Source organism: Xenopus tropicalis, chromosome 3 (genome assembly GCF_000004195.4).
Source record: "Xenopus tropicalis strain Nigerian chromosome 3, UCB_Xtro_10.0, whole genome shotgun sequence".
In the NCBI taxonomy this organism is placed as follows: domain Eukaryota; kingdom Metazoa; phylum Chordata; class Amphibia; order Anura; family Pipidae; genus Xenopus; species Xenopus tropicalis.
Genome location: NC_030679.2, coordinates 74448463 through 74460491, shown reverse-complemented (window position 1 = coordinate 74460491; position 12029 = coordinate 74448463).

Genomic DNA, 12029 nt, shown 5'->3' with positions numbered 1-12029 from the left:
GTGGCGCGGGCTATGCAAAACTGTGTGACATACTCTGGGGGGTAGCGGGGGGGGTTGTGGCCGGTTGAGCGGTGAACCGGGGGGCGGCTATGCAAAACTCGGGGGGGTTTGTGGCAGGTGAGCTGTGAATGGGGGGGTGGCGGAGGATGTGTAATGTGTCATGTGTATGTGTAAACTCTGTGGCATGCAGACCCGGCAAGTGCGAGGCAAACACGAAGGGAGGGGTTTGTGAACAGGTGCGGGGATCGGAGGGGGGGCTGGCTTGTGCTTTTCAGCAATAGCCCATACAGACATGCTGGACAAGATGGCGGTGCTGTTCACTGAAAAAAGTATGTAGTTTGTAGTAAGTGTGTCTCTGTTAATCTTTCATTAGGCAAGCCAGAAATATAGCATTTTTACACAGCAATAGTAGTACTATTTAATAGTGTGCTTAATAGATTTTGCCTTTCCTTGTCCTTTAACACAGTTTATCTGTTATCTGCTGTGTAACTTGTTTATATAAACTACAGTAATCATTCTAAAACAAACAGTTTTTACCAATGTATGACAAAAGTAAAGTATATTTTAATTACGTTAAACCACTTTAATTTTTGGTTTTGCTGTTTATTTAAAAAATGGATCACAGTGGATAGATGCTGTAAGGCTGATGCCACATGGGGCTGATTCTCAGCCTTTAGAAAAATGCAGGCAGAGAATCAGCCCCTCTGCCTGCACCAGCCACCTACCTTGCCTGCACCAGGAACCATTGTGAATAGAAGAATAATAGTTCTTGTGTAGGTCTGTCAAGGGTCGGACTGTCCAAGCTGGACTCCGGGAAAAAACACTGCCAGCAACTTATTCCTCCAGCCTCACGACACAGCTTATGACGCAATGTGACATGCACGCACGGGGGCCAGGGTGAAGGAGAGCCTGTGGCCTAGGCAGTGTGTGACTGGGTGCTCCAGTGGGTCCCGGACACCAACCCCAGTTATTGGACTAGCTCATCATGAACAATTTGTTTGTTAATTCCATGGGCTAGAAAATCAAATTGCAAGAGAATCTGCCAACATGAGGCCAGTTTACCTCTTGCTTGCCATACCTATGCCATTTAATGTGTTTCCCAAATATTATATATCTTTCAAAGCCGCCCTCAAACTGAAGCATGACTTTCCTTGGAGCCATGGTGTGGCATCATTTGATGCACAGGTTAGATGTCATTGGTAGTGTAACAAGCCAAAAGCAACTGAAAATGATATTGAGGGAAAAGAACAACCCCATTATATCTTTTAAAGTACTGACAAGATTAGCATATATATGCTCTTGTATCAAGCACAGCATAAGCAAGGATGCTATGTTTGGTCACCAATTTCATTTACCAAGACGGAATTCACCTAATTCTCATCTTTCCAGTTTTTGGACAGAAAGACACATCACAGACACAGGCCAGCTTTCAGGTAGGGCAGAAAAGGCAAATGACAAAGGTAATATAGGTTTGGGATCTTTTTTCTAGAATGCTCAGGACCTGTGGTTTTCCATATAAGGGATCTTTCTGTAATTTGGATCTCCATACTTCATTTAAACATAAAGTAAACCCAAAAGGATTGTTTTGCCTCCAATAAGGATTTATTATATCTTAGTTAGGATCAAGTACAGGGTATTGTTTTATTATTATAGAGAAAAGAAACACCATTTCAACAACGGTTTAATTATTTGATTACAATGGAGTCTATGGGAGATGGCCTTCCTGTTATTTGGAGCTTTCTGGATAATGGGTTTCCAGATAACAGATCCCATACCAGGGTATGTTTTATAACTGTAAGATATTGTAATCAGAGCTCCAATCTGGGGATACAGGGGTAAAAAAGTGCTATTCATAGATATGGGTAGGATTTGGGTGAATTATGGCTGGAGTGTGGCATAATGGGTTGTGGTTGAGCTGATCTGGCATAACTATGCATGCGAAAGCCTTTTTTCCCCCCCATTTTATTTACAGGTAGGACCCACTGCCCAGGGGCCCAAATGTGGCCAGTGAGCTAGTAACTTGACTCCACTAATTTAGTAGTATAGGGCCCCAATTGTAATAATGTTATTTAGGAATGCATATGCCACAGCCCTGTAGCTGTTGTTTAAAGGAATTCTATCATAATTTTTAAAGTGTACTATTTATTTCTAAATTACACTGTTTATATAGCAAATAACTCTACTCTCCACTCCAACATTTAAAATTTTATTCTTGAACCAACAAATGTATTTTATTTTAATTGTAATATTGGTGTGTAGGCAGTTGTACCTGAGTCTGAGCTTTCAGAAAAAGCCAGCGCTACTCAATAGAACTGCTTTCAGATAACCTATTGTTTCTCCTATTTCCATGTAACTGGAGGAGTCCCAAGCCAGACTTGGATTTCTTACTATTGAGTGCTATTCTGATATCTACTGGGAGCTGCTATCTTGCCACCTTCCCATTGTTCTGCCAATTGGCTGCTGGGGGGGAAATTTCACTCCAACTTGCAACTCAGCAGTAAAGTGTGACTGATGTTTATCAGGAAACAGGTCACATGGCTGTGACACCCTGGGAAATGAAGAATATGTATAGCCCCTTGTGAAATTTCAAAATGAAATATAAAAAGAGTTTGCGTTTTTAAAAATATATTTTTTATTGATGGTTTTTGCGCCACTTGCAGCTCAGCAAGTGGCACTTGCTGAACTTTAACAAAAAAGCCAGTCTTTCACTCTAATGCACATGTGCTGGCCCCTGGATTCCGGAGATACACGAGAGACAGAAGATTATTGCTTGCAGCTAACCTGAACTGGTTTGGTTTTTCTAATAGGGGCGCCAACTTGGGTATAAGGTAAGCTATTACAATCAATGGGGGTGCCTAACATTTTTCTCCTTTAATCACTTGCTATCACCTGACCACTTCACTGCCCTGTATGGGGATATTACCCAAAACATACCAGCCATATGTATCAGCAATGGTCATTTTTCAAGTAGTTGGAAAATATCCAGTTGTTGCTCAAAATAGCACTTTAAAGCACATGTATGAGGAGCAAGTTTGCCCCAGGAAACAGACTGACTGCTTGCTTTGTTCAAGTTGTCAAAGAGTGGCACATCCTGTACTAAGGAATAACTATTTGACCTTTGTAGGCTGCAGCACACTGAAATTTGCAAGTCTAAGATAACTGGCAGGATTTCTAAAGACTGAAGGTGGCCATACACGCACCGATAATATTGTACGAAACCTCGTTTCGTACGATATTCGGTGCGTGTTTGGTATGTCGACGAGTCGACCGATATCGCAGGAAGCTGCCGATATCGGCCGACTCGCCGATTGGACCAGTTTGAAAATTTTGATCGGGCGCCATAGAAGGCGCCTGACCAAAATCTCCCTTCAGCGCTGAATCGGCAGAAGGAGGTAGAAATCCTATTGTTTCTACCTCCTTACCTGCCGATTCAGCCCTGAATGGTGTGTGGTGGATCTGACGATGTTTCGTGCGACCAAACATCGTCAGATCGTCACGTGTATGGCCAGCTTGAGTGTGAGCTGAGAATGCCATATCCCCTGTTTACCCAGTCATGCTTTCACAATATGATACTGGTTATAGGAAAGCACTCTGTATGCCAGTGTTTGTTTTTTTTTCGTTATCACTTTTTAGGTGCGTGATTTTAAAATTAAAATAATTTCACTTAAAGAAGGCAAAGTCACTTGGGGGTGCCAAAACGTTAGGCACCCCCAAGTGACTTTAATCGCTTACCTTTTACCCCGGGCTGGTGCCCCTGCTCGGAGAGAACAGCACCAGCCGGGGTAGAAGCAATCGCTTCCTCCTTCCTGGTTCCCTGCGCGCGCATGCGCAGTAGAGTGAAAAGCCGAACTTTGACAGAGAAGTCGGCTTTTCACTCTACTGCGCATGCGCCAACCGCTGGCATTTTCGGAAAGGGAAGCCGGAAGGAGGAAGCGCTGCGCTACAGGTACCCCGGGCTGGTGCAGTTTTCTCCGAACAGGGGCACCAGCCTGGGGTACAAGGTAAGCGATTAAAGTCACTTGGGGGTGCCTAACATTTTGGCACCCCCAAGTGACTTTGCCTTTCCTTCTCCTTTGAGACTTTTAATATTTATTATATAACACCAACATATTTCACAGCACTTTACAGACAGCTTATACATCATTTACATTAGTCCCTGTCCCAGTAGAGCCAGTTTAACTTGCCTTTATGTTTTTGGAAGGAAACTGGAGCACCTGTAGGACACCCACAGATGGCTGGCATTATGGCTAGCAATCTAGAGTAGCAAGACAGCATTGCTAACTATTTCACCCAACATCTAGGAAGGATAAAACATATATTTTAATTTCTTTCATAGCAACCAGTAACAAATGAGAAACAAGTGTAGATCAGAAACTATTATGTTAGAGAAATGTAAATTGAAGGGGAACCTATTAAACAAGTTCAGGACATCAATAGTGACTTGGATGGTATATTTACAGTTAATGTGCAAATGCCAAGATCACTTAAAGGAATTTGCATGCAAAAAGTGGTTTCAGCAGCTAAAAGAAAGACAAAATTTGCATCAGTACAATACAATAGAAAAGTGCAGTGAGTTTCAGCTGACCAGCAAGAAAGACATAGTCAGACTGAAGAACTGCTGAGCACTAGTTATTAAATATGGAGCATCAATATATGAAAAATATAAATGTGTGCTTACTTACCAATTAATACTTATCTTGTTATACATTTGAAGCTAAAAGCTTAAATTTTGTGACAAAGCCCCCAGGGCTAAAGAAAGGAATTTTTCATTTAACAACAACAGACAGTCCTTGCCCTGTAGAGGTTGTAATCAAATGCAAGTCTAAAACTGCCACCATAGTTGCAGAGACATTTGGGGAAACACTATACATTCAAGGTATAGTGTAATTAAAAAAAAAAACATGCAAAATCCATATTTAATTTCATTAAAATCTGATTATACTCTTTTTCCATTGTAAATCGAGACCCTAAAATTTTGTATTCCAATAGTCCTGGCAATACATGAAATTTGTTACAAATTAATTAAGCCAAACACTTTGCTTCTAAAAGCATATAACATATAATTTTGACAGTTATTAATGGCATCTCAATGTTTAGATTATAGATACAACGGGTACTTGAGGAGTTAAAGGGATTCTGTCACAGGAAAATGTTTTGTTATTTTTAAACAAAAGAATCCGTTAATAGTGCTCCTCCAACACAATCCTGCATTGAAATCTATTTTTCAAAATAACAGATTTTTTTATATTTTATTTTGAGATTTGACATGGGGCTAGCCATATTTAGTTTCCCAGGTGCCCTCAGTCATGTGACATGCTCTGATAAACCTTAGTCACTCTTTATTTCCGCACTGCAAGTTATATCACCCCTCCCCCCCACCAGCCGAACATTGGAAAGCTAGCAACCTGACACCTGTATTGCTAAAAATGCTCCCATGTCTCACCTAGTGGTAGATATGAGAATGGCACTAAACAATTAATATCCAAGTCTGTCTCACCTAGTGGTAGATATGAGAATGGCACTAAACAGTTAATATCCAAGTCTGTCTCACCTAGTGGTAGATATGAGAATGGAACTCAACAGTAAATATCCAAGTCTGGCTCAACCAATTGAAGATTCAATAGCTTATCTGAAAGCAGTTCCATTGTAAAGTGCTGGATCTTTTAGAAAGCTCAGGATCAGGCAGAAAGACCCAAGATGGCTGCCTACACACCAATATTACATTACACCAATACTTCAAAGATAATAACATTTTAAAGGAGAAGGAAAGGCTAAGTCACTTGGGGGTGCTAAAATGTTAAGCACCCCCAAGTGACTTTAATCTCTTACCTCGTACCTGGTGCCCCTGTTAGGAGAAAACAGCACCAGCCCGGGGTACCTGGAGCGATGCGCTTCCTCCTTCCGCCTGCGTTTCGCTAAGACTAACACAATAGGCGCATGCGCAGTAGAGTGAAAAGCCGACTTCTCTGTTAAAGTTCGGCTTTTCACTCTTCATTCTCCTTTAAATGGTAGAATAATTTATTTGCAATGTACACAGTATAATTTAGCAATAAATAAAAACTATACCATGAACATCAGGACAGAATCCCTTTAAGATGGTTCTAAGTGTTCTGTGTTGCTGTGGAACAGACAGCTATCTACTGATGGACTGGGATGTCACACTGTTTGTAGAAAGACGAGGAGAGGCTTTAGCTGCTGTCACTAAAGTCACTTAAGTTATTGAGCAGCTCTTCCATCAAGACAGGAAGGTACAACATGTGCCTGGAGTCCAAGAACATACAGTTCAGTTTTGAGTCTGGCAAAGTGGTGTTTTTAGAAATTGTACTAGCATCTGTATAACAATTAATTTTCCTAATAAGTCCAAGTGCAATTAGTGCTGGGCGGTATACCGGTAAAAACCGATCACCGGTTTTTTTTTTGAAACCGATATGAATTTTCTACATACCGGTGTGCTGAATACTTCCGGGTGCGCGCGTGACGTCAGCGCGCACGTGACGTCAGCGCGCACGTGACGTCAGCGCGCACACTCTACAAAAGCGCCATCGCTAGGACGCATTCAGAGTCGGATACCAATGTGAGCTGTTGGGGGGTGCCTGGCCAGTAATTATATTTTATGTGAAGGGGATGGGGTTGTGTGTGGGGGGGGGGTTATATTTATGTGAAGGGGATGGGGGGGTGTTTGGGGTGGGGGTGGGTTATACTTATGTGAAGGGGATGGGGTTGTGTTTGGGGTGGGGTGGGGGGTTATATTTATGTGAAGGGGATGGGGGGGTGTTTGGGGTGGGGTGGGGGGTGTGTGGCGGATGGGGGGGTGTTTGGGGTGGGGGGGGTGTGCGGATGGGGGGGTGTTTGGGGTGGGGGGGTGCGTGCGGATGGGGGGGTGTTTGGGGTGGGGGGGTGCGTGCGGATGGGGGGGTGTTTGGGGTGGGGGGGTGCGTGCGGATGGGGGGGTTGCGTGCGGATGGGGGGTGCGTGCGGATGGGGGGGTGCGTGTGGCGGGTGTTTGGGGTGGTCACCTAATCATGCATGGGGAAAAAAAAATACCGTCAAATACCGTGATACCGATATAATTTTGAAAAATACCGTGATATAAATTTTTGGTCATACCGCCCAGCACTAAGTGCAATTACTTGCCCTTCACTGCAATATCTTTGCTTCAGTCTAACTTAACATACATAACTTGCGTGGCCCTCCACAGCAGTCTGCACTATTCCTAGCCAATAAGGATTAAGTAGCATGAACTCCTGCTGAAAAAGACTTAAAGGAACATTAACACCAAAAAAATTAAGTGTTTTAAAGTAATTAATATATTTTGTACTGTTGCCCTGCGCTGGTAAAAGTTGTGTGTTTTCTATAGAAATTAGGATAGTTTATATAAATAAGCTGCTGTGTAACCATGGGGGCAGCCATGCAAAAGAGAAAAGGCATAGGGTACATTGCAGATAACAGATAAGTTTTGTAGAATACAATAGGAATCTACATAACTTATATGTTATCTGCTAAGTAACTTGTGTCTTTTCTCTTTTGTATGGCTGCCCCCATGGCTACAGAGCAAGGTATTCATATAAACTATAGTAGGGTTTCTGTAGCAAACAGTACATTATATTTTATTTTCTTTGATACACTTTAATTTTTTGGTGTTACTGTTCCTTTAAGACCAGTCCTCACCAATACAATACAGTACTAGGTAACTTGTCACTAGTTTACTGGTGCTAAACCTAGTTAGCATTAATGGCTTACGGTGGCCATACACAGGCTGATTTCAGCTGCCCATACAGTCCTTTAAACCGATTAGGCAGCCCGTGTATGTGCACCAAAGATGAGCCTGCTTGACCAACATCTGGCCTGAAATTGGGCAGATCTTGATCGGGCAGGTTTGCTTTTTCTGTCGAATTGGGGACCACATCAACACATTGATGTGGTCCCCGATCCGATGGCGCCTATTGTAATTATCAGCCTTTATAAACCTGCTCCTGGCAACTCCCGGTGCTTGATCATCGTTGCTGCTGAGCCTGATCTAGCCTGCCATCCTGTAATTTGTGATTCCTGGTTCCCTAGCTCCCTCGCTTCCATTCTCCTGGTACACTCTTCTGTGGATTCCCTGGTTTGACCTTCGGCCTGTATACTCGACCCTGTTTGCCTGCTACTGACCTCGGCCTGCCTTATGGACCTTGCCAGTCTTCTGCCAGCTCTGACTATCTTGCCTGTTGACTCTTATTTTTTGTTCTACTTTTGATCCGTTTTGTTACTTCCGCTATTGGTCCATTAAATCGGTCTGCTTCATCTCACTTGGCCTTCGCTCACTATTCAGCCTTTAAAGTGTGTTTCTGGGGTTATTCGGCACATAGGCTCCAACCTGCTGGTTACTCACCAGTGGCCAGTCCTGACAAAACCACCATTGACAGGTGCAGGGTCAAACTGAATTTTCATCACAATGATCCAACATTTTGCATGACAATAGAGGCCAAGAGTGAGAATAGGATAATGAGTAAAAAATAGTTTTTTGGCTTTAGGAATCATGGCCACAGTGTTTGTTGATACCCATGTCTGAGGCATAAGATAGTAAAGGAAGCTTCACTTTGCATTGTTTGCAGAATACAATAGAAATAATGAAAGGTGATATATGGAGTACGGCACATAATAGGCCATAATTGAGCATTTTCCCATTCTTAAGTAAGGAAATAACAGTTTATCTGCAAATCAAAAGAAGCAGATTTCAAAGACGACAAGATATAAAGGGAAGGAATTAAAACTTTAGCATCAGGTATTCTGTTTAGTGGTTTCATTGTGAAGTTTACAAGCGAACAATCAGTAAGCAGTATAAAAATCAAGTCATGTTCTGGTATTGTGTCAACAATCAGATAGTTTAAATACCTAACTATTATGGTTTCAACTGACTAAACATTTTACCCTCTGTGGATTAGTCCCACCGCTGCTGGAAAGAAAAAAAAATACAATTTACCATAAAAAAGCTTTTCAAATGTATGTCCAAATTCCTTTTGCTGGTATTGCAGATGGAATGAAACAGACAAGGTAGGGACAAAAGGCATTCACTGTGCAATCTCTTGGTCCGTGCAAAAGGCTAGACGTAGCGCTTTATAAATAAAGATATACATACATACGTCTTGAGAGGAAATTTCTGTGATTTCGGGGAAATCGCGGCGCAGCGTATGGCATCCCACCGGCGGTTTACATACTCGCCGGTGGGAGCGGCATGCCGCTCTTATATTTGTGCCACCCTAGGCCCGGACCTTTGTGGCCTCTCCACAAATCTGGGCCTGGCTGCACTTTTCCTGCGACCATTGGCCACAGGAACGATCATTCGTTCCCTCCACTGACTGAAATGGGCCCTACATCAGGAGCACCATACTGTGCCTCAGGAGACTGCCTGTGCCAGAAACATGGTCCATGGGATGATAGCTCTAAAGTCAGGCTAAAAGCAAGACTTTTTCCAGTAGGTTAAGTGCAGTTGTATGGGAAAACACTGGATATTTAACACTTGCCCTACTGATATTTTATCTTAGGGACATTTGCCAAACTGCTACATTAGTTGATACATGGAGTGCAGCCATTGGTAGTTGTGAGGTTGGTGATGCACTGTTGAGACACAGTGACAGAAGAAATACAGCACTCATAAATGAAGCTCAGTTGTTCATTTTTCATTTCCTACTTTATATTAACATTTATAATTTTTAACTTAACAGAAAGCAAGCAATAATAATAGTGGATAGGCATTGGTATAAAGAAAATAGAAGTTATCCTGCTACTATAAAGGACCCCGGTAAGATCTAACGGCTCATTTTATAGAAATGCAGTCATTGCACAAAGAAATCCCATTAATTACTCACTTCAAAAGAAACTTGCATTTTTACATAGTTGCACTACATCAACTGTTCTGTCCCAACGCCTCTTAAGAACTGCAATACCTGCAACTGATCAATAGCAACACCTCCTTACAACTGCTACTACACTGGGGTTAAAAAAACAACCAAATAGCTGGTAAGAAAATGGCTAAATTTAATTTTTCACACTGCAGTGAGCCCTCTGTTCTTAAATACACTGTTTTGGAGAACCTGTTAGTTTCAAATAAAACATTGGCAGCTTAGAACAGAAAAGGGACAAATATAGTAAGAAATAAACATTTCAGTATAATAAGGAAATTAAAAGAGATAAGGAGGGAAGTGTTTTCTAGTGCAATAATGCTAGGATCAGGTGATGGAGGAAAATGTGCATTAAAGTAATTGTAACTATTATCTTCTGTCCTCTCATCATCCTCTTCCAGCGTGCCCACAATATCTCTTGTAGGAAAACTGACTGCTAACATAAAAAAGCACCCAGTGCCATTTTGGCCATGAGGCAATGTCAGAACCTTGTCAGGGGTGGAAAAAAAATGACCCTGATAAAGTTTTGCATTGCTAGCAATGTGCTAAAATAGCAGCCACCATGAAGCAACCCTGGAAGCAGTTGTTTACAAAAAGAGTGATGAATGCTTGCAATAGCCATCAAACAGCTAACCTGCAAAATGCTGAAGGTACCTTGCATGAAGAAAGAGCAGAAACACAAGTGGTAAGTGCATTGGGCACAGATATTAGTCTCTTAATGCTCCAGCTCTTAATGTCTCTGCTCATTATGTTGGTTTGAAAAAACAAACATACTGTTCTTCGACTTCAGCTTATTCTTCCACTTTTTCTTCTTCTTAATGTTGGCGCCCCCCATTTTCTAAACGCTACTCCTCCTGCAATATTAGGGGTACAAACTCTCCACACTTTTCTAATCAATCCCGCCCCCTCTCTTTTTGTGGCACCGCTCCAAACACACCAGGTAGGACATGCGCATAAATAATACTCGTGAGCTCGCTATGTACTTCGGGAGGAGCGCTCACAAGCACTGGCCCCTGCAAAGCCCTGCCTTCAGCAAGTGCACACCAATCGCAACACCCTGACAAGGTTGCCATGGTGATGTGCAAATCAACACAGGGGAAACGCGCACATGGGCAGATCTTTCAGCACGGCCATCTAAGTGATGTCAGTTGAAGGAACATGGCCGATGCGACAGGCGATTATTAGAAAATAGTATTGTAGGGTACAGCAGAAGAAAACCGCATTTAAACATATTACTTTAGCAATCTGGTACAACTTGAGGGACACTATTTCATACTGCAGACTTGGGGGTCCAGCCTTTCCTTGTTCTTTAAAGGAGAACGAAACCCTAAAAATGAATATGGCTAGACATGCCATATTTTATATAATTAACTTATTGAACCAGCCAGTTCAATATCTCTATAGTAGTAATATTTTGTCACAGGGGGTGACCATACTGGACACTTACTGCAGCTGTGATGGTAGTTTTCCAAAAAAAACTTTTTTTTTATACTTTCTCCCTAGCTTTTAGGATCTACTGCTTCTTCTATGTATGCATTTTTTATGAGCTGCCCTCTCTTAAAAAATGCATACATGTTGTAACACTAGTGATAGTATGGCAAGCGATTATACTTTCCTAGCTTGCATCTGCAAAATATGTGTCTGTAAAGGAAAAATGACTAATAATAGCTATCCTAAATAGGTCTGTGTCTGCCTGCACCGTGATTTCAGCAGCTATAAGGCAGTCTAATTGCAATTGCTGATGCCTTTTTTAGCGTGTTGAACACACATTGATTAATCTTGTGTTATGTAACTTTGGTGCCCAAGGGTAAGAATTATCTAACAAGGCAGTGGTTAGATTCACACAGAATCAGTTCTACAGAATGCGCTTTTCAGTTAAGCACTAAAGCAACAGGAATAGATCAAGATCCAGTATCTGAATAAGAATCTCTGATATATGAGTAGAACAAGCATACTGGTTCACAAACTTGCAAATAAAAGTTAAAAAAACGTACTCAATGTACTAACCATATCTCCACGTGAGGTTTGATGGAGCAATATAAATTCAATCCATAATGTCCACTGGCTACTGACCCAAGAACACTTAGTCCCAATCATTCAAAGCACATTACATTTTGTAAGAGAATACAATTTGAAGCATGTTACTAG